The sequence below is a fragment of the Haemaphysalis longicornis genome, unplaced genomic scaffold (assembly GCF_048455015.1).
Source record: "Haemaphysalis longicornis isolate Haplotype H1 unplaced genomic scaffold, Haemaphysalis longicornis Haplotype H1 scaffold_1, whole genome shotgun sequence".
NCBI classification, from domain to species: Eukaryota; Metazoa; Arthropoda; class Arachnida; order Ixodida; family Ixodidae; genus Haemaphysalis; species Haemaphysalis longicornis.
Window position 1 is genome coordinate 206,926,272 of NW_027526203.1, and position 23,756 is coordinate 206,950,027.

Here is a 23,756-nt window from a genome sequence, read left to right on the forward strand (position 1 = left end):
TTGCTGGAAACTCGAACGCAGCACCCCAACGAAGGGGTCATGATCTTCGTCGCGGAGATGAAGCGACTTTTTCGCCGTGCGGACCCAGAAATGACGGAAGAAAAGAAACTACGGTTTCTGATGCGAGGTGTGAAGCAAGAGCTCTCCGTGTGCCTTGTTCGCAACCCCCCCAAGACCGTGTCCGAATTCGCGTCTCGAAATCCGAACGAGGCAGTACGCGCTCGAAATCCGAACGAGGCAGTACGACCGCCCAATCAATTCGCTGGTTTCGGAGACGATTGGTGCCGGCGCTATTAACTCCGACTCACTACGCGACACCATCCGTGCAGTGGTGAGGGAGGAGCTGCAGAAACTTTTCCCGACGACGACGCCACACCCTCAAGTCGCTTCCCTGACTGACATGATCCGGGAAGAAGTACAGCAGGCTTTGGGAACTTCTATGCCGTCCGAAGCACCTCGCGAGCCAGAGGCTATGACCTACTCCGTGGCTGTTCGTCGACACCGCCCTGTTCCAACACGTCGTCAACAGGCCCCGCCCTACCACCGCCCACTGTCGCCCGCCCGACCCCTGTACTACGAAACCAGACGCCGAGGAAGACTGACGTATGGCGAACACCGGATAATCGTCCTCTGTGCTACCACTGCGGAGAGGCCGACCACGTCTACCGTCGCTGCCCATACAAGAGACTCGGACTTCGTGGTTTCTCCGTCGACGCACCACGCCCCCAACCCGGCCAGCGCCCATCTGACATTGAAGAATACCTGTCCAACACCAGCCGTGGACCAGCCCGTTTCAACCGTTCGCCGTCGCCCTACCCATACCAGTCGCCGGACCGCCGTAGCAGTGCTGACTTCGCACGTGGAAGGTCCCCCAGCCCACGCGGGGGAAACTAGAGGCGGCAACTTCTGGATGTGAAGTTGCACAACAGCGGAAAACCGAAAACCCTCCAACGACGCAACGATTCGCCGATGACTGTGACTTACGACATGCCCTCATCCCGACGACCCGACGTAACCCTGACGCGACTCCTGAACACGACGACAACCACACGGCGCGACTCGTACTTGACATGACCAAACCTGCCACTGAGACGACGACAACGACGACGCACAGTACCCGACCGTCAACACGCACAAGCCGAGATACGACGCCCCGACGCACCCGGAACTCGAGGAAGGCAGCGTCCGACGTCCAGTTGTCCATCGACGGCTTTGACGTAGTCGCCCTAATCGACACGGGAGCCGACTACTCGGTGATGAGCGGGTCATTCGCGTCTAAGCTGAAGAAAGTTACAAGATGGGACGGTCCGCATATACGCACAGCAGGAGGCCATCTCGTAACGCCAAGTGGAACGTGCACATCCCGCGTCACCATAGACGGCATCACGTACCCTGCTGCGTTCGCAATTTTACCTAACTGCTCCCGCGACGTAATACTCGGAATGGATTTTTTGACGGACAACGGCGCAATAATTGATCTCCAGACCAAGTCGATAACTTTTTCCTCTGATCACTCCACGACGCCGCCACTGAACCCCGATCACCGTGCTGCTGTAAGGATCGCCGACGATCACGTCACTCTGCCCCCCCGCGCAAGCTTGATGATCGCCGTCTACTGTGAGGATGCTGCTCCTAACATCGACGCTATCGTAGAGGGTGACCAAAGATTGCTTCTCAACCGCGGTGTCTCCGTCGCAAGAGGCATTGCGCGCTTTAAGCAATGCAAATCCCATGTTTTGGTCACCAATTTCACCGAGGAGTACCAGCATTTAAACAAGGGCGCTGCAGTTGCGTTCCTCGAAGAAACGCAAGAACTAAGTCAAGTGATCGCGGTCGCTAACTTTGAATGCGCACGCGCAGATGCTTCCAAGCCGCCGCAACCTTTCGACGTGAACCCGGCGCTGCCGCAAGAAAATCGGGACAGATTACTGCATTTGCTCCGTCGCTACAGCGAGTGTTTTTCGGCAAACTCAAAATTACGTCAGGCACCCCTAGCGAAGTACCGAATTATAACCGAAGACGGAGCCCGACCTACCCGACAGTCACCGTACCGCGTCTCTTCACACGAGCGGGAAGCCATCCGGACTCAAGTCGACGACATGCTCAGGGACGACATAATACAGCCATCGAAACGTCCGTGGGCTGCGCCGGTCGTACTCGTGAAGAAAAAAGACGGCACTTTAAGGTTCTGCATTGACTCCCGGCGACTGAACAAAATCACCAAAAAGGACGTGTACCCCCTGCCACGAATCGACGACGCCCTCGACCACCTCTGCTATGCGAAGTACTTCTCATCGATGGATCCGAAGACCGGCTACTGGCAAATTGAAGTGGACAAGAGAGACCGAGAGAAGACTGCATTTATAACCCCGGATGGCCTATACGAGTTCAAGGTGATGCCTTTCGGGCTGTGCACGGTGCTAGCTGGCCTGAAGTGGCACACCTGCCTCGTATACCTCGACGACGTTGTCGTATTCGCCCGGACTTTCGACGAACACCTCGCAAGGTTGGAGTCTGTACTCGAGGCCATTCGTACTTCGGGGCTAACGCTGAAGCCTGAAAAGTGCCGTTTCGCGTACGAGGAACTCAAGTTCTTGGGCCACGTCGTCAACGCCGCGGGAGTCCTACCTGACCCAGCAAAAACTTCAGCCGTTGCGAACTTCCCAAGGCCGAAAGACAAGAAGGGCCTGCGAAGGTTTCTCGGACTGTGCGCATACTACCGGCGCTTCGTCGCAAACTTCGCACGCATTGCAGAGCCGCTCACGCGCTTGACGAAAGATAGCACCCCTTTCAGCTGGGACAACAACCATGAAAAAGCATTCGGCGAGCTGAAAAAACGCCTGCAAAGCCCACCCGTGCTCGCTCATTTCGACAAAAACGCCGAAACGGAAATACACACGGACGCCAGTGATATAGGCTTGGGTGCCGTCCTCGTCCAAAAACAAAGCGGGTGCGAAAAGGTAATCGCCTATGCCAGCCGTGGTCTGTCGAAGGAGGAGAAAAACTACTCTGCCTCTGAGAAAGAGTGCATGGCAATTATATGGGCGATTTCAAAATTTCGCCCATTCGTGTATGGAAGACCACTCAAGGTTGTGACAGACCACCACGCGCTGTGTTGGCTCGCCAATTTGAAGGACCCCTCTGGCCGTCTTGGGCGGTGGAGCTTGCGCCTGCAGGAGTTCGACGTTACAGTCGTTTATAAATCCGGCAGGAAACACTCCGACGCCGACTGCCTGTCCCGCGCCCCCGTCGACCCACCAGCACAAGACTCTGATGAAGACAGCGCATTCTTCGGAATCGTGACGGAGAGCGACCTAGCCGCCCAGCAGCGTGCCGATCCTGACTTACGCGTTATATTCGACCACCTCGAGGGATGCAACGTCACCGTACCTAGAACATTCAAACAGCTTACCAGAACTCAGCCTGAGAAACTCCGTCCTCGTGAAGAAGAATTTCAGCCCCGGAACGAGAACGAATTACCTTCTTGTCATCCCCGCCGACCTTCGAGACGAAATTTTGGAAGCGTGCCACGACGACCCGTCTTCCGGACAACTCGGCACAGCTCGCACTATTGCAAAAATTAAGGTGTAGTACTTCTGGCCCCGCCTTACATCCGACGTCACTCACTACGTTCGGAGTTGCCGTGACTGCCAGCGACGAAAAACGCCGCCGACAAGACCCGCCGGATTTCTGCAACCGATCGCCGTCCCGTCGAGGCCCTTTCAACAGATTGGACCTTCTAGGCCCGTTCCCTACGTCACGATCAGAGAACAAGTGGATTGTCGTAGCGACAGACTACATGACGCGCTATGCAGAGACCGCCGCTCTTCCGAGGGGGACTGCACAAGAAGTCGCCAAGTTCTTTATAAACCAAGTTGCGACATGGAGCCCCTGAAGTCCTAATCACGGACCGCGGAACGGCCTTTACCGCGGAGCTGATGCAAGGAATCTTACGCTACAGCAACACGGATCACCGAAGAACGACGGCGTACCACCCCCAAACGAACGGACTAACGGAACGTCTGAACAAGACGATTGCGGATATGCTGTCCATGTACGTCGACGTTGAACATAAGACTTGGGACGAAGTCCTCCCGTATGTCACGTTTGCGTACAATACAGCGACGCAGGAAACTACGCAGATGACACCATTCGAGCTTGTCTACGGAAGACGGCCGACTACGATGCTCGACGCCATGCTTCCGCATGTAGAAGACGACGACCTCAACGCCGACGTCCAAGGATACCTTCAACGTGCGGAGGAGGCCCGCCAGCTCGCTCGAGTTCGTATAACGGACCAGCAGCTGGTGGATGCCGGCCGCTACAACCTCCGACGCCGAGACGCCGAGTACCAACCAGGGGATCGTGTGTGGGTTTGGACTCCCATTCGACGACGCGGGCTCAGTGAAAAGTTTCTGCGACGGTATTTCGGACCCTACCAGATTCTACGACGTGTTGGCCAATTAACCTACGAAGTGATCCCCAGTGGTGATTCCGGCACATCACGACGACGCACACGACCCGAAGTCGTCCATGTGGTTCGCCTCAAACCGTACTTCGCAAGATGACGAACTTTTTTTGTTGTTGTTTTGTTGTTGCTATTTGTTCGGACTGTCGTTTTATTTTAGCATCGGGTCGATGCACTCTTAGAGGGGGGGTAATGCCGCGAACCATATACGGGTTTGTTTAGTTTTGTTTGTTTTTATTGCCCCGCCGCGCCCGGATCTGTTATCTGTGTCCCATGCGAAGCGCGTGTTCCATTTATTTTAAGTACGAATGTACTTTACAAGCGACCCCGAACCTTCCGCCGTCCGCAGTGCGCCTCCTCCTCTCCCCTAGCAACGGCGCGAGGAGCGGAGGGGAGCGTCTGTAGCAACGGCGCAGCGACGTCACACCCCACGTGACTGCGCGCGCTCCGCCCTCCCGCGCCGTGGCTGCGCGCGCCCCGCACCGGCTCCGCACCGCTCCTCGCGCCGTGACGTCACACTCCACGTGACCGCGCGCTGGCGCCTTTCCCGTCTGTTCCCCCCTCCCCCTCGCGCCGTGACATCACGTGCTCTGCAGCTGGCGCGCCTCTCCCCCCGCTAGGTTTGCACTCATCCTCGGCGCGTGCCTCTCCCCCTCGCGTGACATCTCCCCCTCGCCGGTACTGCGCCTTCGCGCGCGTCTCTCCCGCCGTCCGCGCTCCCCCTCTCCCCTAGCAACGGCGCGGAGGAGGAGAGAGAGCGTGCGTAGCAACGGTCTCCTGCTCGGCTTAGCTGCGGGCGGCGCGCCGCTGTGCCGGTTCTCTTCGCGTTCCGTCCGCGTGAGGGCGCTCGCTCGTCGGCTCCGCATTCCGACGCTCGAGGGCGCTTTCCCAAGCATTTCCCAAGTGAGAGGTACGTAACGTGCGAATGCCAAAGACTTTAACATAGCGCCCCTCCGGATCAAATCGGGTAACTTCGGGCAAACTCGGGCATTCGTACTTTGCCATCTTCCCTCTTACTTGGGAAATGCTTGACTTTTTTTTTATGTCGCACGGGCTATCTCATTCAGATAAGCAGAGTGTTTCGCCCAAACGCCGCTAGCCCAGAATAATCTTGTGTGATCTACAATGTTCTGGATGTGAATCGACGGTTCCAGAAACTCTCGCGCCGAAAGATAAAAGCCTGCACAGCAGACGCCTCGGTATTCGATTCTGCGACGTTAACCGACGCACGTGACTTTGTTGACCGCTGTTTCGCCGCCTCTGTATTCTTTTGAGTTGTTAGGGGAGCACAAGTTCGCTCCAATAAACTTGTTTCTTTTCAAAAACAACTGCGTCGTCCCTGGCTTCGTGACAATATTGGCGAAGGACACAAGCTTGTCTTTTATATAGCGGACGTGTTTTGACCAAGTCGGAGACCTGGCAAATATCACACCCAAAAACTTGTGGTGCGGAACATAGGGGATAGTGCAGCCTGCAACGGTGAGTCCAAATTTGATATATCACGCTTCGGGAAAGCGATGGCAGCGCACTTGCCAGCTGATATATCTAGGCCTCGGGCTCCTAGAAACGCCGCAATGGAATTGATTGCCCACGGGTCACTCCGTATAGCGGAGTGTCACCGCTGTCCGCTGACATGTAGAGGCATCTATTGATTAAATAGTCCTAGATCCATGCATACACGGACCTTTAAGGCCCGAAGACCTCATGGCCGAGCATATAGCTTCATGGTACCCGCAGTCATACGCTGATTTGATATCAAGAAACACAGCGATTGTAATTTTACGCTGTGTTTTGGCTTGTTTTATGCTGTTAGCAAGGGATATGGCATTATCAATGCTACTACGTCCCTTGCGGAAGCCAGACATCTGTGGAGGGTATGCGTTGCGAGTGGTCAGGTCGCAGCCCAGGCGATGGAGCACCATTTTTTACATAAGCTTGCCGATGCAGCTCAGGAGGGCAATAGGACGGTAGGACACGATGGAAGTCGGTATTTTGCCTGGCTTCAGTACAGCCACAATACGCCCGTGCTTCCATTTTTGCTCTAGACGGCCAGTTTCCCAAGAATGATTGAAGATGCCTACAAGGCACTTCTTTCCCTTTTCGCCCAAATGGGAAAAAGCTCTGTAGCTGATATTGTCCAGACCAGGCGACGTAGCTTTCTTGACAGACGTCAGCGCAGCGATGAGTTCTCTCAAAAAATCTTGTAGGGAAGCCTACGTATTTTGAATACATATCGAGGAACTTTGAGCTCTGAATCTCGTGAATAGGCTAGAAAGGATGAGTTACACACGATCTTCTGACTGATGCTCTCAAGAAAGTTGTTCTCTCTCTCCCCTCGTCTGTGGCAAACTTGTGGGGATACAGCTTCAAATTATTCAGATGTGTTAGAAGCTGGCAAAAATAACTGAATTACTAGAAATACGCTTCTTAGTGCACTAAAGTATCAAAGCTGGCGATTTCTAGCACAGGCACTGCTGCCCTCAGAAGCCGAGTGTAGCAGATGACAGCGGCGCAAGTTCCTAAGCCGACGTCAGAGCCAGGGGGCGCCACTCAAACATCTCACTGCCAATACTACTGCATTTTGTGCTAACAACGTGAACGATATGACTGGGAAAAAGAATGGAGTGGCAGCTGTGCTAAAGGAAGCCAGGGAGAGTTTGATAGTGGTTGGCTTCCCATGTCACCTTGTCAATCGCGCAGCCAAGGAAGGATCTGCCCGCTCACGTGCTAAATTTGAAAAGTCCTTATTAAAAGGACAATAAAGGCTGAATGAAATTTTGTTTTAACTAAAAGATTATACGTGTCGCAGCTCTCTCCGCTTTTGTTCGACGAGCAACAATCAGTCTTTCAGTTTTCAATCAATCAATCAGTTAGGTTACAGTGAACTGTACATTTGTCACACATGTAAGGGGCAAGGTTGGCAAAAAGGCAAATTAATGTCTGACAAAGTGCTGTAACCTGTCCCACTCAATAAAGCGCACAAGGAGTATGTTTGAACTGTAAAAGCAACCACAGTTTCACATTTTCTGTAACAGTTTTAAAACATCATCTGAAGAACATTCATACTTTGAGACCTGTCTGCAAGACTCAGTTTATAACAAAAAAATTGTAACTTTTTTTTTAATGACACAAAGCAAGGAATATGTGCAAATACCCAGACTGATTCTATAGCAGATCATGCCATTTTTTTCACTAAGAAAAAAAGTTAAAATCATCTGACTTTACTATTTGGAAACTCATTTTTACTTTACCTAAATGGAAACTCATTTGCTGAGAAATGAGTAAATAAAGCTGGCAATTCTCTCTCCCGTTTCCCTTTCATTTTTAATGACGTAGCCATTGCATCACGAGTAGGAGTGAGGCACTGCTGTGGTCTAGGCGCTCTCATGCTGGCAACGGTAGCTTTTGATGATGATGATGGTTGGTGTTTTATGGCGCAAGGCCAACGAGGGCAAAGAGCGCCAAAGAAGAAGTTATTGAGTTTTCATCACACCGTAAGTACTAAAACATGTAACTAAAAGTAAAGGTGATGCAAAACAAAAGACAATGGCGATGACTGGTGTATAGGGCCAGGGTGATTACACATGATATGACAAGAGCTGCAGGAAGTTTACCTCAGCTAAAAACTTAAAAACACGTTGACTAGAAAACATTGGTTCGTCGGCTAAAAATATGATGGGTGCAAAGGAATGTGTCGTCTGTATAATTCAGGGAAATGTTTGTGTCGTGTTGTGTCAAGTGCTCTGCATGTGATTAGTATGTGGACTACGGATAGGCCCTTTCCACACCTGCTACACGTGGGTCCCGAAGTTCCAGTGAGCAGGTGGGAGTGTGTCGCATGTGTGTGGCCTATCCGCAGCCTAGCCAGGGCAACTTCAGTGTATCTGTTGTGTGAGTCAGTTATGTAGCGTACCAGTTTTGGTTTTATTACGTGTAGTTTGTTGTCTGTCTGTTGACTCCAATGTAGTTGCCATGTGTTACGAAGCTGTCGTCTGATGTGTGTCTTTAGGTCGGTGTAAGGTACTGTTGTTATGTCAACTGTGGTCATGAGAGCAGCAGCACTAGCCATTTGATCAGCGGTCTCATTGCCAGGGATCCCACAGTGACCTGGTACCCAGCATATGGTTATTTCTAAATCTGAAGCATATGCAGTCATTATGACCTTTAAAAGAACATTGATTACATAGTTTTTTGACGACCTTCCTGATGACAATGCCTGCACAACGCTTAGAGAATCTGTGTAGACGATGGACTTTGGAATCTTATGTTCAAGGATGTGATTTGACACGAGTAAAATGCCATACGCTTCTGCCGTGTAAATACTGCTGTGAAAATTCATTGTTTTGATAACTCTAAAATTTGGTCCGTGCGCTGCACAAGAGACAGTAGAATTAGTTTTGGACGCGTCGCTATAGAATTCTGCGCACCTGTACTTGTCCTGCAGGAACAGGAAGTGCTGCAGAATTGCATTCCTGGGTACCCTATTTTTTTCTACACGAATGAATGACAGGTCGCATGTTACAGGACGAAGATGCCATGGTGCGATAAAATTATGAATGGGTGTCTTCTGCGTGTCTGAAAGGGGGACATTGAGTGCAGAAGCACAAGCCTCCTCCCTAACTCTGAGAGAGAACGGTAAGGGCATAGATGGCCTGTTTAAAAAGAGTTGTAAATTTGATGTATCGTTCATGATGGGATTAAAAGGATGGTTGGTCAGTGACACGATCTTGGATGCATACAACAGGTCAACATACTCCCGCTGATGCCCTAGGCACCATTTGTCGCACTCGACATAAAGACTTTCAACGGGGCTAGTGCGGAATGCGCCACATGAGAGGCGAAGGCCAAGATGCAGCACTGGGTCGAGCATTCTCAGTGCGGTCTTTGTCGCCGACCCATACACGACACTGCCGTAGTCGAGCCGAGACCCCACCAACGCTGTGTACAGGCGCAGCAGGAGTTGTTTGTCGGCCCCATAAGATTGATGTGAGAGGACCTTAAGAATATTCATTGTTTTTAAGCATTTGCATTTGAGCTGTCTGATATGTGGGATGAATGTAAGTTTTTCGTCGAATATAATGCCTAAAAACTTGTGTTCCTTGTTCACAGGAATTGGCACATTCGCAAGAGTGATGTCTGGGTCCGGGTGGATGCCACGCCTCCTGGAGAATAGAACACAAGAGCTCTTCGCGGGATTAAGATTAAAGCCATTCTTTTCAGCCCAGCCGGCAAGTTTCTTGACGCCGAGCTGGACTTGACGTTCGCAGATGGACAGGTTACACGATTTAAAGGATATCTGCACGTCATCTACATACATGGAATAAGAGATTGTAGGTGGCAGTGCCTTTCCAAGAGAGTTCATTTTTACTATGAAGAGAGTGCAGCTCAACACTCCACCTTGCGGCACGCCATTTTCTTGCACGTGAACATTTGACAGTGCACGACCAACTCTGACGCGAAAGGTTCTCTCCGACATGTAACTACAAAGGATGTTCAACATGTTGCCCGCAACACCGATTGACTTTAGGTCACTGAGGATACCGTACCGCCAAGCGGTGTCATAGGCTTTCTCTATGTCGAAAAACACCGTCAGACAAAATTGTTTATGCACAAAGGCATCCTTTATATATGTTTCAAGAGCTACGAGTTGATCGTTCGTTGATCGCCCCGCCCTGAAGCCTGCCTGGCAGCTCTCGAGAAGACCGTTGTACTCAAGGAAGTACACGAGCCTGCGATTTATCATCTTCTCGAGAAGCTTGCACAGGCAGCTGGTCAGGGCAATGGGTCGATAGCTAGCAGGAGAGGAAGGGTCCTTCCCTTCTTTCAAGAATGCTACAACTATGGCCTCCCTCCAAGACTTTGGAATGTGCCCCGAAAGGAATATCTTGTTGTAGAGGTGAAGGAGTGTTACAAGAGTGTCTGCGTGTAAGTGCTGTATCATTGTATATGTAATGTTGTCTGGGCCTGGAGCTGAGGGTTTACACGTGCTTAGAGCAGCCCTCAGCTCATGTAGTGAAAACAGGGAGTTGTAAGAAGTCTGTGATTGGTTGTTGTCGCGTAGGGACTTCTTTTCACAACAGGCTTTATGTTTCAGGAAAGTGTTCGTGTAGTGTGCTGAACTGGACACGTGTTGGAAGTATTGTGCGAGTGTGTCAGCCTGGTCTTCCAGAGTGTCCCCTGTTGTACTGACCAGGGGCAGGCTGTGTGTCTGTTGTCCTTTGAGTTTGCGTATACGTGTCCATACTTTCCGTGTGTCTGTGAAGGAGTTTATTGATGTTATGAATGTACGCCAACTCTCTCGTTTTGCCTCACGGCGCACACGTTTTCCTAAGGCCTTGGCCCGTTTGAACAAGAGGAGGTTTCCCGACGTGGGGTACCGACGAAGGATACCCCACGCCTTGTTCTGGGCCTCTCGCGCCCGCCTACAGTCCTCATTCCACCACGGTCTCCGCTGGTTGCGCGGGGCACCAGAGACGTGGGGAATGGACTTTTCGGCGGCGTCGAGGATGTGCGCCGTGAGGAGTTGGGTAGCTTCTTCAACGTGTAGGTGTCCTATGGATGTGTGGTGTAGTTTGGATGTCTCTGTAAATGTATTCCAGTTAGCTCGTGCTTCATTGAACCTATTATGGGAGGATGAACTGCTTGGGCCTTTACCTATATATGTAAGTGAGGTGGGGAAGTGGTCACTGCCATATGGGTCAGTTCCCACACCCCACTCGAGAAGAGGAAAGAGAACTGCGGAGCCAATCGCCAAGTCAAGACATGAGTATGTGTTGTGTCCTATGTTATGGTATGTAGGCTGTTTACTGTTGAAAAGGCATGCTCCAGAAGATGTAAGGAATTTTTCTATCAGGCGACCTCGGGCATCCGTTCTGGAAGAGCCCCAAAGAGAGTTGTGAGCATTAAGGTCGCCTGTAAGGATGTATGGTTCGGGCAGCTGGTCAACCAGCGCCTCGAAGTCGGAGCTCGTAAGCGAAACATCAGGAGGAATGTATATGGAGCATACCGTTATCAACCTATTAAATATTATTAAGCGTATTGCTACAGCCTCAAGGATAGTGTTCAAGGTGACAGGGTGGCATGCTAAGGATTTCCGGACGATTATGGCCACACCGCCAGAAGAGTGTGTGCAGCCATCCCTGTCTTTCCTGTATACCAGGTAACTATTCAAGAAATTTTTGTGTTTAGAATTCAAATGTGTTTCCTGAACACACATTACACTTGGCTGATTGGTATGCAGAATCTCATAAACGTCGTCAAGATTATTCAGAAGGCCTCTGCAGTTCCATTGAACAATATTTTCTCTTCCCATTATTTAGTGTGAGAGCTACTGGAGTGTGTATGTTTATGTGTCGTCTTTCGGGGCTGTGACTCTTGGATTTGGCTTTTTGGGCGGCCTATCTGAAGGCTTGGACGTCGGAGGCCGCTCCTTGCGCTGCGTTGCAGGCAAGAACGGCACGACGTCCATCTCGTCGTCCGATGTCCTGGGTGTGCCCGTCGAACCGGGCCCCCCGGACTTGGCCCCCCTTCGGGGGCCCTTCGTTTGAGCCGCCACCGCCGGTGGTGTTGAAGGCACCAGAAGTGGCACGGGCGGTGTGGTGGCGGAGGGAGCCGGTGCGGGGCTCGTTATGTCCATGGCACACTCCAACGCACTGGACATTGGGGAGGCACGGACGGGAGCGGCACCGGTCCCGACGGAAGAGGTTGCCACCACAACCGCTGCTGGCTCAGCGAGCGGTGCGGAGGCGGGTTGGGCTGCCAGAGGCACCCCAGGGGGGGGGGGGGGGCGGGGGCGGGACCAAGTCCGACTCGCGGTACTGGGTCCCCGCCGAAACCAGACGCCGCTCCGCCCCCCGGCGAGCTGCGTCGGCGTACCTGCCCAGAGGGAAGGAGGCGAACCTCTTCCGCGCCTCTGAGAAGGTGATGTTTTCGGTTACCTTGATGTTTATGATTTTCTTTTCAAGTTGGAATTTTTCACATTTCCTGGAGTAGGCCGCGTGTGGACCCTGGCAGTTTGTGCAAAGAGGTTGTTGCATGTTACAATTTTCCGACGCGTGGTCGTGCTGGGCGCATTTCGCGCAGGTAAGTCGGCCGCGACAGGAGTTCGTGCCGTGCCCGAACCGTTGGCACTTGAAACAGCGCCGCGGGTTCGGGATGTAAGGCCGGACTGGACATCGCACGAAACCTGCATTGATGTATTCCGGAAGGCTCGACCTGTCAAAGGTTAGGATGAGGTGCTTTGTTGGTATGTGTTTATCATCTCTTCGTATTGTTATTCGCCTGACCGCTGTTACGCCCTGGCCGCGAAGGCCCTCCAGCAAGTCGGCTTCAGTTTCATTCAGTAGGTCATAGTCAGAAATCACGCCCTGGGAGCTGTTTAGGCTGCGGTGGGGCGTGACTCGGATTGGCAGATCGGCGATGCTGGTTTGCGCAAGAAGTTTTTTGGCATTATCCTGGCTACTGACCTCGACAAGAATTTCACCGGTTCGATGTTTTTTGGCCTTATACGACCCTCCAACAATACCGTCAAGAAACTTTGAAATGAGAAATACGGACTGTGAAGCAAGAGGTTTGGATTGGTCTACAGATTCCATCACGATGAAGCGAGGATAGTTGTTCGGTTTCGGAGGACTCAAGTCTGGAAGTGGTGGAAAGGAAACTTCGGTGCGGCCCCTTTTCGGGGGCCGATCACGTCTGGGGGGGGGGTTTGGAAAATGCCATATGATACATTGAAAAGCAGGGAGACGGGGGTACTTTCTCCTTTGACCTTACCCTGGTAGTCAAAGAGGTCCCGGAGCTCCCTGCCTGGTAGACAGACAGGGAGCCCATCGGCCGGAGCTTGACCAAGGCTCCGACGGCCACCGTTTACGGCTTCTACCCTTCACCTTTAAACACCTCGCCACGGTTGGACACGGCTTATGTTGGGAGCTCGGGGTCCGCGGTGTCGCTGCTCACCGTCACCATGAATACTCAAGGTGCCCCGTGCGGGAACGGTAGCTTTTATGTCTGCCAAGTGAAAAGATAGACTTGTCAACCTTCCAGATATACACAGTACTGAACTGCGGAAGATTTTAAAGCATGTACCAAGGCGGCGGTGGCTATCGATTGGAAAGTGCCTGATTAGCTTACTGGATCAGTAACCCTTGGTCAGCTTCTCCTTGAATGAGACAAAGCCAAAAAAACAAGCAACGTAGCTCCTTTCTTGGATCGTACCAGGGGTGGTATTTTCGTAACTGTCCCTTTTGAAAACATCCCTTTTGCGTCCCTTTCATCGTGACGTACTTCTGGTTAAGCAGTGGGCCTTTGATTAAAATACCGTAACTGTTCTTGCAAACGCATTTTAAAGAACTACAACTGTATCAGACTATCTTTTATGTGCTTATTGAACGTATTTTGAAAAACTAAACGCAAAGAAATTGTTTTTGTTATGACGTTGAAAGTTTTCACCGCAAGGGGAGGAACGTCCAAAGATGGCAGCTGCAGTCAGCTGTTTCCTCGTGACAGTGAAGTGCAAACAATGCTGCGACTACTCAGTTTTTCGCTGTTGGACTCCGTTTTGAGGTCGGTGACAATGCCCGTGCATCATGATAACCCTCCCATTATGTATTTTGGCATCAAAGCACTTTCGGCATGGTGACGCGGGCTTTTCCAAGAACCTGCAATGGGGCGTTATGTTATAGTTACATCGTTGACATTTTCGTGGTGCTCTACGAGTGAAAAATGTGTGTGTGTGGGGGGGGGGCAGTGATTTTCGTTTCTTCACGGCGTACCTGTAGCACGTGAAGTCTACGAACATTAAGCTCGTATGTGTATGCGTAAAGTACCAATAAAAGGTAATAAATGTCATGGCGAGTGCTTGTGTAATTTTGGTCGTCTGCTCAACAGCTATCAAGCTCGCAGACGATCGTTTATTCCACTGCACCTGCTGACAATTAGCTAGATCGCAGACGATCGTTTATTTCACTGTGTGGTGGCGGTGGCGTAGGGGCCCAGGCCCACGGAGGGCTGAGACAGCGATATCGTTTCTTCGTTACCGACTGCTGACTGAATCCCACCGGTACCGAAGAAACGATTGGCGCATAACACTTGCTCCTCGACGCTGAGCCCACGCGTCCGCCGACCAAGTTCGTCCCGGAGCTTGTCGCACAACCACCGCACGGTCCTCTTTGAGAGGCGGAAATGCTGGCGGAATGCTTCTCGGGGCATATCGAACGCGTCTGCATTGCTTCTCGACTGCTTGTTCCGCTGGCGAGCCAACAAGGCAATAATCGTCGCATTCATGACTGCTTCCAAAAACTGTACGTTTGAAATTAAATCACCTCTTCGAAGAAGCCGTGGTCAAACGCAGTAGGTCCGCCGCACTTGCGTTACGTCACATCCGATTGTTTTCTTTTAGCCAATCAGGGCTCGCTCAAAAGGGACACTTTTGAAAGGGTCACAAAAGGGACAAAACACAAGAATACCGCCCCAGATCTCCAAAAGAGCTACGGATTTGGGAAAAGTCAAATGAAGTCGAGAAAGATCGCCAAAAATGGAAAAAGCCCAGAGACAATCAGAATGCTACAGTGACAAAGAAAGTGAAGCTTTCATCTGAGAGTACAGGACACGCCAGCTTTACCCATTAGGGACAGTTCCACTTCCTTGCCACTAAAGTCAACTTGGTAGATGGCCTTTCCCGAGTGTGTAGGCCACCTATCAACCTTAATCCCAGGCATGTCAAGTTCATCCGCTCTAGTACATAATATTGCAGCTCCCGAGAGACCTTATGGCTAGGATTGTCCCTGCTGTTATTATTCAGCGCGCCGCTACCCTGTATGCATGTGCTACAGGTGTGGTGCAGTGCGGGGAAGCTTTACGTGCTTGGCGGCAGAGCCCGCCTTCCTCGAACATGCTGCAACAGGCCGGAGTGTTTCCCTTGCGCAGGCGCTTGCTGCAGTGAGTCCCACCACGGCAGTTGCAAAATACAAAAGACTGTTCTATGTGTAAAGACATGCATCTGTGGGCGGACACTGCTCGCTGATATCCTCCCCCCTCTTTCTCAGACCCAACGTGTGCCGGCTTCCACGAGACCGGGAAAGAGTGTTTGTGTGTGTCTGTACTGTGTTCCGAGTCGTGTGCAAAGCTGTTGGACCGCTGGCACTTCAGGTTATAAACACACATTTCCTCCGAGCACATTTTCACTCGGTCAACAGCATCGGATCCTGCTGTTGCTCTGTTCGAGTCATGCTGTAAGCTCATCCAGAAGGGTGGTCTTCCTGTATCGTGGCTGTTCATCTCTTGCCATGCAGCAGAACAGCTAAGTTTTGCCTTCCGCTTCTTGCCGTCAACACCGAGGCAGCTGCTTCTGCTCGCCGCTCATCCACCACGCTACCACTACATGGCTGAGGTGACTGAGCCCGGTTCAGGGACGCCTTCGCCAATGTAACACCCCTTTCTGCCAGGGAGGCCTGTGCTTCACCAGTGGAGGTTCTCTACCAAAATGTTAACCAAAAAAACGACCCGAGGCTTGAGGGCAACATTGTGGTGAGGGGCCTGGCTACCAGTGAGAAGGAGCAATTTGCTGCTGGATGAAACCCTAAAGAAAGTGGAAGTGCCCAATTTGACCTGCTAGAGTAGTGATCTTTCAAAAGTTTTCAAGAGAAGTGGCCTTGGATGCCCCAGAAGTGGAATTTAGAGAGCTTGAGGTACATGATGTTACTGAGGGCATCCTGAATAAAGACAGGATTGATGTTCAGTAGTCGGAAGTGGGAAGAACTACTAGCATGATGGGGAAGTGAAGTTTGGTGGAGTGGCAAAGCTGATGGTGCAACTTCTTGCCATTTCACTTGGCAATGCCGAATATAAGTGGATGCTCAGCACAGTTAAGAAGATAATAACCGAATTCCGGCCTTCACTTACCAACAAGCCTCTTGGAGGCCTCCTTGTGGTGAAGGGTCACCACTCGAGACATTCTTTCAAACCGACATATTACGAGAACTTTTTTCTGAAGCTTGCAAAGTTGGTGATGGTCAGGTCTCTTCCAAAGTAAAGAAGTAATACCCCTGTCACACAGCAAATCTCATGTCATTTAGAGTGAATTACATTAGCTGTAAATGCAATTATTTTTGGAGATGCATGACACTGACGAGATTGACTTTGACGTGAATGGCATTTGGTGACTGAATTGGTTCGAGGAACCCATTCGCATTAGCTTCAGGGCCGAATGAGTAGCTTGACAACAGTGGCCCATCACTAAGCAACAGGGTTCGTACAGTATTCAGAGACAAGAATTCAAGGATATCAAGGATTTTCAAGGCCCTGCCAAAACATTTTCAAGGGCGCAGGGGAGCACGTGCCCTAACGTTTCACTACTGTTTTCACACGCTAACCGTTTGCTTCTTTAAATCTAAAAAAAGTGACCTTAAGACTCTTTGGCACAGCTTCACCCTTTGTAAGTGGACAAGTTTAACCCTTCCCCCAGCAATACTGAGGGAGCTTTACAAAATCCATACCATCTTGAACTTTTTCTAGCTCTGCAAATGCTCTTAATACACGGTCTTGAATAGCAGGGAACTTAACGTAATACCCCCTGCTAATCTCATCTGCCAAATGTCTGTGTTCATTAAGGGGGGGGGGGATTGCCGAACTGCTACTCTACTGCTACTCTACTGGCCCTGCCCACCATCGCACCCGTCAAAATACAATATTGCAGTAAAGCCTAGCAGCTAGATGCCCTGTGTTCTCACATTCAGAGTTTTGCTTATCTGTGCTCATTTTTATTTCACCGTGATGTGTCAGCACCATTTGTTCTCGAAACATAGTGGGGCATGGCTATGGCAGGGGCACAGTAACATGGATGTGTAAAATGAATCACAGAATAAGGCAATGCAGAAAGCAGTATGGAAAATTGGAAGGGGACCTATGCTAATTTCTGCCACATCCGATGAAGAGATTTTGTTCCGTACGAGCTATTGTATAAAGCAGCACTCATATACTGCCAAGGTAACTTTAAATTGTAAAAGCTGTATAAAGCAGCACTACTGCACCCCCAAGCTGGCTTTAAATTATAAAAAGCTTGTTTTCGATGGGGAGTGTGCAAGGCCACACTGATATAAGCCATAAAAACCCGGTCACGTAATCGGGTCTCCTTTTTGTTCCAAGAATTCAAGAAAAAATTCCGGGCTTTCAGGCCCTTGAAAACTCAATTTCAATTTCAAGGGTTTATGTTTAATAATAAACTAAAGGACACTGTATCTAAAAAGTATCAATAAATAATATTGTATCATAAATCATCAATATATCATAAAGTATCATAAATTATCAATAAATCATTTTTTCCTTCATATTGACTTTAAGTTGAACAGAAGGCAAATGAAGGTAACAACTTTGCAAAGCTCCGTTACCTTCACCGCTACCCAAATACGGGTTTGGTGGTTGCCGTCTCTGCTTGTGATGTCTACGTATGTCGTCTAGAACAGCGACATGCTTTTTTTTCCATTTGATTGCAATGTTTAAAAACATTATGGATGCCTTCATACTATTACCTTACAGTTCCGAGAGTTTCCTAATCTGCACTGCTATTGCTTTCAAATTACCTAATTTTTTTCGCCATGCAGGCCTGCACAACCAAACCGAATGGCATTAGCAGCGGATGCCATTACATTTGATGTGTGACAGGGATATTGGACCGCTTCATGCTTTACTCTTTCAAGCCTGTTTCTGAGTTCCCTGATCTGCTTTGAGTAGTACTGTCTGACTTATATATCATGGTCACTACAGGAACTGGACGTACTTATTTACTATGGTCAAACTGGCAGTGTTTCCAATCATTCAAAGAAGTTTAAAAAGTGTTCTAGGGGTCCTTTATCATCATCCTGTCTACACCCACTGCAGGGCAAAGGTATCTTCCATAGATCTCCAATAATCCCGGTCTTGTGCTAACTGCAACCAATTTATCCCCACAAACTTCTTGATCTCATCTGCCCACCTAACTTTCTGCCACCCCCTCCAACACTTGCCTTGTATACTCCTCGAGATTCGCGATCGCTGCGCCGCCTGCCGCCGCTTCTCCGCGGCGTTTGCGGGATTAGCGCTGCGTGGCTGATAGGTGGTCATGCAGTGTTTTGGTTCTCTTTCGCTTCTCTTTGCCTTTCCGCGCACTAAACAACTTGCTATGGTGACGTCTGTAAGCTAACTGCACGTTTAGGGCACTTAAAAAAACAGCTGCGTGTTGGTAGAGCGCTCGAACGCCAACAAGAGCTACCCGGGGAGGCGGTTCTGCGCGCTTCTTGGCCGCTCTTTATTGCGGGCGTCGGCGACGGCAGCAGCATATCACCGCTGTAACCTTCGAACACGTCAGCACAAGTGATCGCCTCGTTTAGACCTGATATTGGCATTGTAAGAGGTTGGTTCGTTTTGCAGCGCAAACAAATGCGGCTTTTCTTCGAATATGTACGGCATAGAAAAATATGTTTCGGGGATGTGATAACCCAATAGCTGACAAAAACTTGTGCCTTTTATGGGAATATAAGCCACGCGAAAATGTTAAGTACACTCGAAGCCTGTGCATTGTCAGATATGTGCCCACTCATGCCTTATAGTAAGAACCAAGGTATATGTTAATGAAACCACGGGAAAATGAAAGGTCTGCAAGTCAGGAATAAATAGAATAGTCGTAGGGGAATGAAACAAAAAAAAATGAGTGCAGCTTCTGAAATACTAAAGACGTTTGTTTCAGCAAGGTAGTTTTCACCAGAACAACTATAGATGCGAAATGCACTGATATTTCGTTAGACATGAGGGAGGGGGGGGGGGGGGAGGAGGACGCTCAACTATCGTTGTTTACAAATGCGGAGCGAAATCAACGCATGAACGTTTTAGTAACCACACACACAAGCTGCGTGTTCACTTTTCGTTTGTTTTTCGCCTTCAACGAACGGCTGATCACTCGGCGGACGCATTTTTTGAAGAATGTACAGGGTTGGCAGTTCACAAGCGATACGAGGTGTCCTTGGAAGAGTTGATTGATTGGTTGCAGGGTTTAACGCGCCGACGCAACGGAGACAATGAGGCACGCCGTAGTGGAGGGCTCCGGATTAATTTTGACCACCTGGAGATCCTTAACGTGCGCCAAAATCTCGTACACACGGGCTCGTTGGAAGAGTATCGTATCTGATAAGGGTCTCTGATTTCGGTTTATGCTAGATTCTAGTCTCCCTGTGTCATATGACGATGTTTCGAAGAAGAGTTTGGTCACGGACGCGGATTACTTTATAAGCCCATCTTCGCGCTTCTCGTAGAGGATAAATGTAACAGATGAATCTTTGCGAGCGCTCACCTCGGGACAAGACGACACAGCATTAAATTTGTCGTCGTGTGCTGACTCCGGAGTGTAATTTTGCATTATCCATCGTACTTCTTTGGTACAATGTTTGTGAAATTTATGCCGCATTGGCTTGTTCATGGTACTGATCAATATCTGATATGTGATATTGGCAGGCGTAACTTGCGTGCTGTCAGGTATGAGTGCTCCGCTGGATTTTGTAAGTGCACAAAGTCGATTTACATCATAGTGTGTATGGCCGCAACATGACCATCGGAGGAAACACTGCTTACGGAGACACTGCCACTAAATTTCAGGGCAGCGGAATGGCAATCAGCTGCATGCAAATGCTGGCTTCGGGACGCCAGCCTGTGACACACGCCCGGCGCTCATATGGATCTCACTAAGATTGCGTCATAAACGTTTATACTCTCGTGAACTCAACACGCTTGCAAACAGAGTGCCTGCTCCACGTTATTCGGTATTTCGAACGCGGACAAACGGTAAATCGCTGTCTTGAACGAGCCCCAAAAGCAACGGCGACAGGGGGGAGCGGGCCGGGGACTCCCGCGCCTGCTTTCGAAACCGGCCACTAGGGGGATTTCAGTGGCGCCCCTACAGGCCGCGCTCGAGGCGTATAGGGATCCACTATTACCCTTAATGCCCAACGGTTATATTGCCTTCGCATTACATGCTCTGCTTACGCCCATTTCTTCTTCCTAATTTCTACTAATGTGTCCTTAACACGCGTTTGTTCCATAACCTATCTTTCCTTCCTTGCTCACTGAGTTGTCCTCAATTTAATTTGATCCTTTTTAGTGAGCCCCCAAGTTTCTTCCCCGTAGATTAGTACCGGTAAGATGCAGCTGTTATACACTTTCCTCTTCAGGGACAATGGTAGGCTGCCATTCATTATCAGAGAATGCCTGCTGAATGCACTCCACCCCATTTTTATCCTTTTAATTATCTGTGCCCCATGGTTGGGATCCAGGGTCACTACTTGGCCTAAGTAGATATATTCGCTTACCACTTCCACTGCCTCACCACCTACCTCAAACCGCTGTGCTGTCCCGAGGTTATTGATCATTACTTTAGTTTTCTGCGTATTAATTTTCAGGCCCACCGTTCTACTCTGTTCGTCCAGTGCGTAAGCATGCTTTGCAATCCGCCCCCGAGTTACTTAGCAAGGCAACGTCATCAGCAAATCTGAGGTTACTGAGGTATTCTCCATTAACCCTTACTCCCACCTGTTCCCAATCCAATGTTCCAAATACTTTTTGTAAAGATGCTGTGAATAATATTGGAGAGATTGTGGCTCCTTGTATGACGCCCTTCCTTATAGGCATTTTACTGCTCTCCTTATGGAGGACTATGGTAGCTGTGGACCCATTGTAGATATCCTCTAGTATTCTCGCATAATGCTCGTCTACACCGCGATTCCGTAATGCCTGAATGACTGCTGAGGTTTCGACCGAGTCAAATGCTTCCTCATAATCTATGAGGGTTACCTATAGGGGTTGGTTACACTCTGCGCATTTCTGTATCACCTAATTGATCGTGTGAATATGGTCTATCGTTGAATAGCCTTTACGAAACCATGCTTGTTGTTTAGGTTGACTGAAATCTAAGGTGGCAGAAATTCTGTTGGCGATTACCTTGGCAAGTACCTTGTATACGACTGACAGTAAACCGATCGGACTGTAATTTTTCAAGTCCTTCATGTCACCTTTCTTATGAATTAGGATGATGTTCATGTTCTTCCAAGATTCCGGCACACTCGCGGTCATTAGGCGTTGCGTATACAGGTTTGCCCTCTCCATATTATCCTCCCGTATGTCAGCTGTCTTAGGCTTATTAAGTTCGAAAGCTCCGCTAGTTCTATTCTGTCAGCTGGGGTGGAGACTGTCATGCTTTGCCGTTTCCTAATTATATCTTTCGTCTCCTGGGAACGTTTACCAGTATCCTGTCTAGCGATCTTACCTCCGACTTCTATTGAACACTCCATAATACGGTATGTGAGATGATCGCTCACTTCCTGTGCAGGGGCTCTTTAATGCGCCACAAACAGAGAAGGCTTATAACACGGTTATACATCATAAATACTGCTAAGCACAGTGCCTCCACCTCGAGGCAGGTCAGATAAATCGGTCCGAATATTCCCCATGGCCGGGTGCACTGTCACTCTACTTGGAGAAATTTCCTACCACCATGCTGGCGGAGAGTGCTTCAGGACCCCTTTATGTTATTCCGTGGGCCCAATCGACAAACGTGAAAAGTGGACCAAGTCGATATTTTAATTATTTAATGCCTCGCTGCTTCGCAATTGAGAGCAGTGCAAGCACAACACAGTCTCGGCATTCAAAATAGCACAAAATATAACTTCTTCCCTTTGAAAATCCTCCAGTTTTAAAGAGGGAGTCAAATCAATGTGTTTCCGGAAAAAGTGTGCTGGTATAGCGAGTTAGGTTCCCAAACCGAGTGGAAAAAAAGTCCCAAGATGACATTCCACAACCATATATCCCCCAGCTTTCTTTTTTGGTTTGCCCAATTTCATTCAGACTGAAGCAGTTTGCACCAGACACGATGACCCACTGGGCTTACCATCACATACCACTGATTGGTGCACTAGACCCGCTACGACAAGAGATTACAGGTTGCTAGGCCCACGCAGTCGTGGCCAGCTTGTTTTCTGGCATTGCCTAAAGTGGGAGGGTGAGTCTGTCCTTTGGCACAAACGCCCCTCTGTCATGGCCCTCACCTTCATCCTTGTCATTGTCGGAAGGCTCCTCCTGCTCTGCCTCCTCCTCAGACTCCACATCCTCTTCACTCTCCTGCGCACACACAGTCCCAAATGCAGCTGTGGCCAAGCCCATTCAAAGAACGTAGTAATAGGCTTGGGAATTGCACAAGAAAAAAGGCTCTAGTTACACATCCTTTTTCTTTTTGTTTTTAAACACTGCACAGTGCTGAAGCAGTGCAGCAGCAGAGACCCTGGCAGTGACTTTTGAAGCCAACTCCACACAGATTTTTTTGACAAGCAACATTTTCGGAATGCCCTCTATAAATTGCAGACTAAAAACTGCATTTAGACCCGCAAAATACTTTTTTTTCTATTTTGCCATTCCTTGATGGTAAAGTTTTTGATCTTTTGAGCTACGTTCCTTTGTGTTTCTAACACAGCAAGCTCTTTCGGGACTCACTGAAATTAAGAAATTGGTTAAAAAAAAGAGAACCCTTAAAATTTTCTTCAAAAGAATCAGTTGCATTGGTAGCAGGCAATACGCTTATAGCCAGACTGTTTCCCTTTGTAGTTCTCCCATGAGGTATGCAGACAAACATGGGTGCAATCATTTATAAAGTGCAATCATTTATGTGCGTCTGGATATCCATTTATTGAAGGCGGACTGGAAAAAATTTCACGAAAATCAACGATTATTATTTTTTTTTTCACACAAGTACCACAACTGCCACTTTTCAGGCTTTCACACCTGGCAACCCAGCATTGAAACTAGCGCTACCCTTGCAGAACAGTCCAAGGCATCCGTGCCTCAATGTTGGTTTCTCCAAAAAGGTCAGTCTGGAAACTGCCTATATGCTAATACTCACGCTTCCCGTCTTCACTCGTGACAATATAAATTACAGCCTGCATTTGTGAATGATAATCATGGAACGTGCGTCACCGAAATCATTCAGGTGCAATTGATAGAACTCTGCCACTTCCCCACTACAGCAATGACGGTGTCTACCACCCACTCGGATCTTATTGGTAAAATTGCAAAAATTTGGCGACAGTGCCAGTGTTTTAGTAGACTATTGCTGTACTTCTTTGCTGCATTCCAGTCTTCGATACTGCGTATGCGTCTGGTCCCATTCACTGCAATTTTTGAGGTGAGGCTGTGTGCTAGCATTCCCCTTTCGTTATACATATTCACTTGATCAATCATGTGGGGGCGCAAACAAACTGGAATGAATCGATCTTGCACAGAC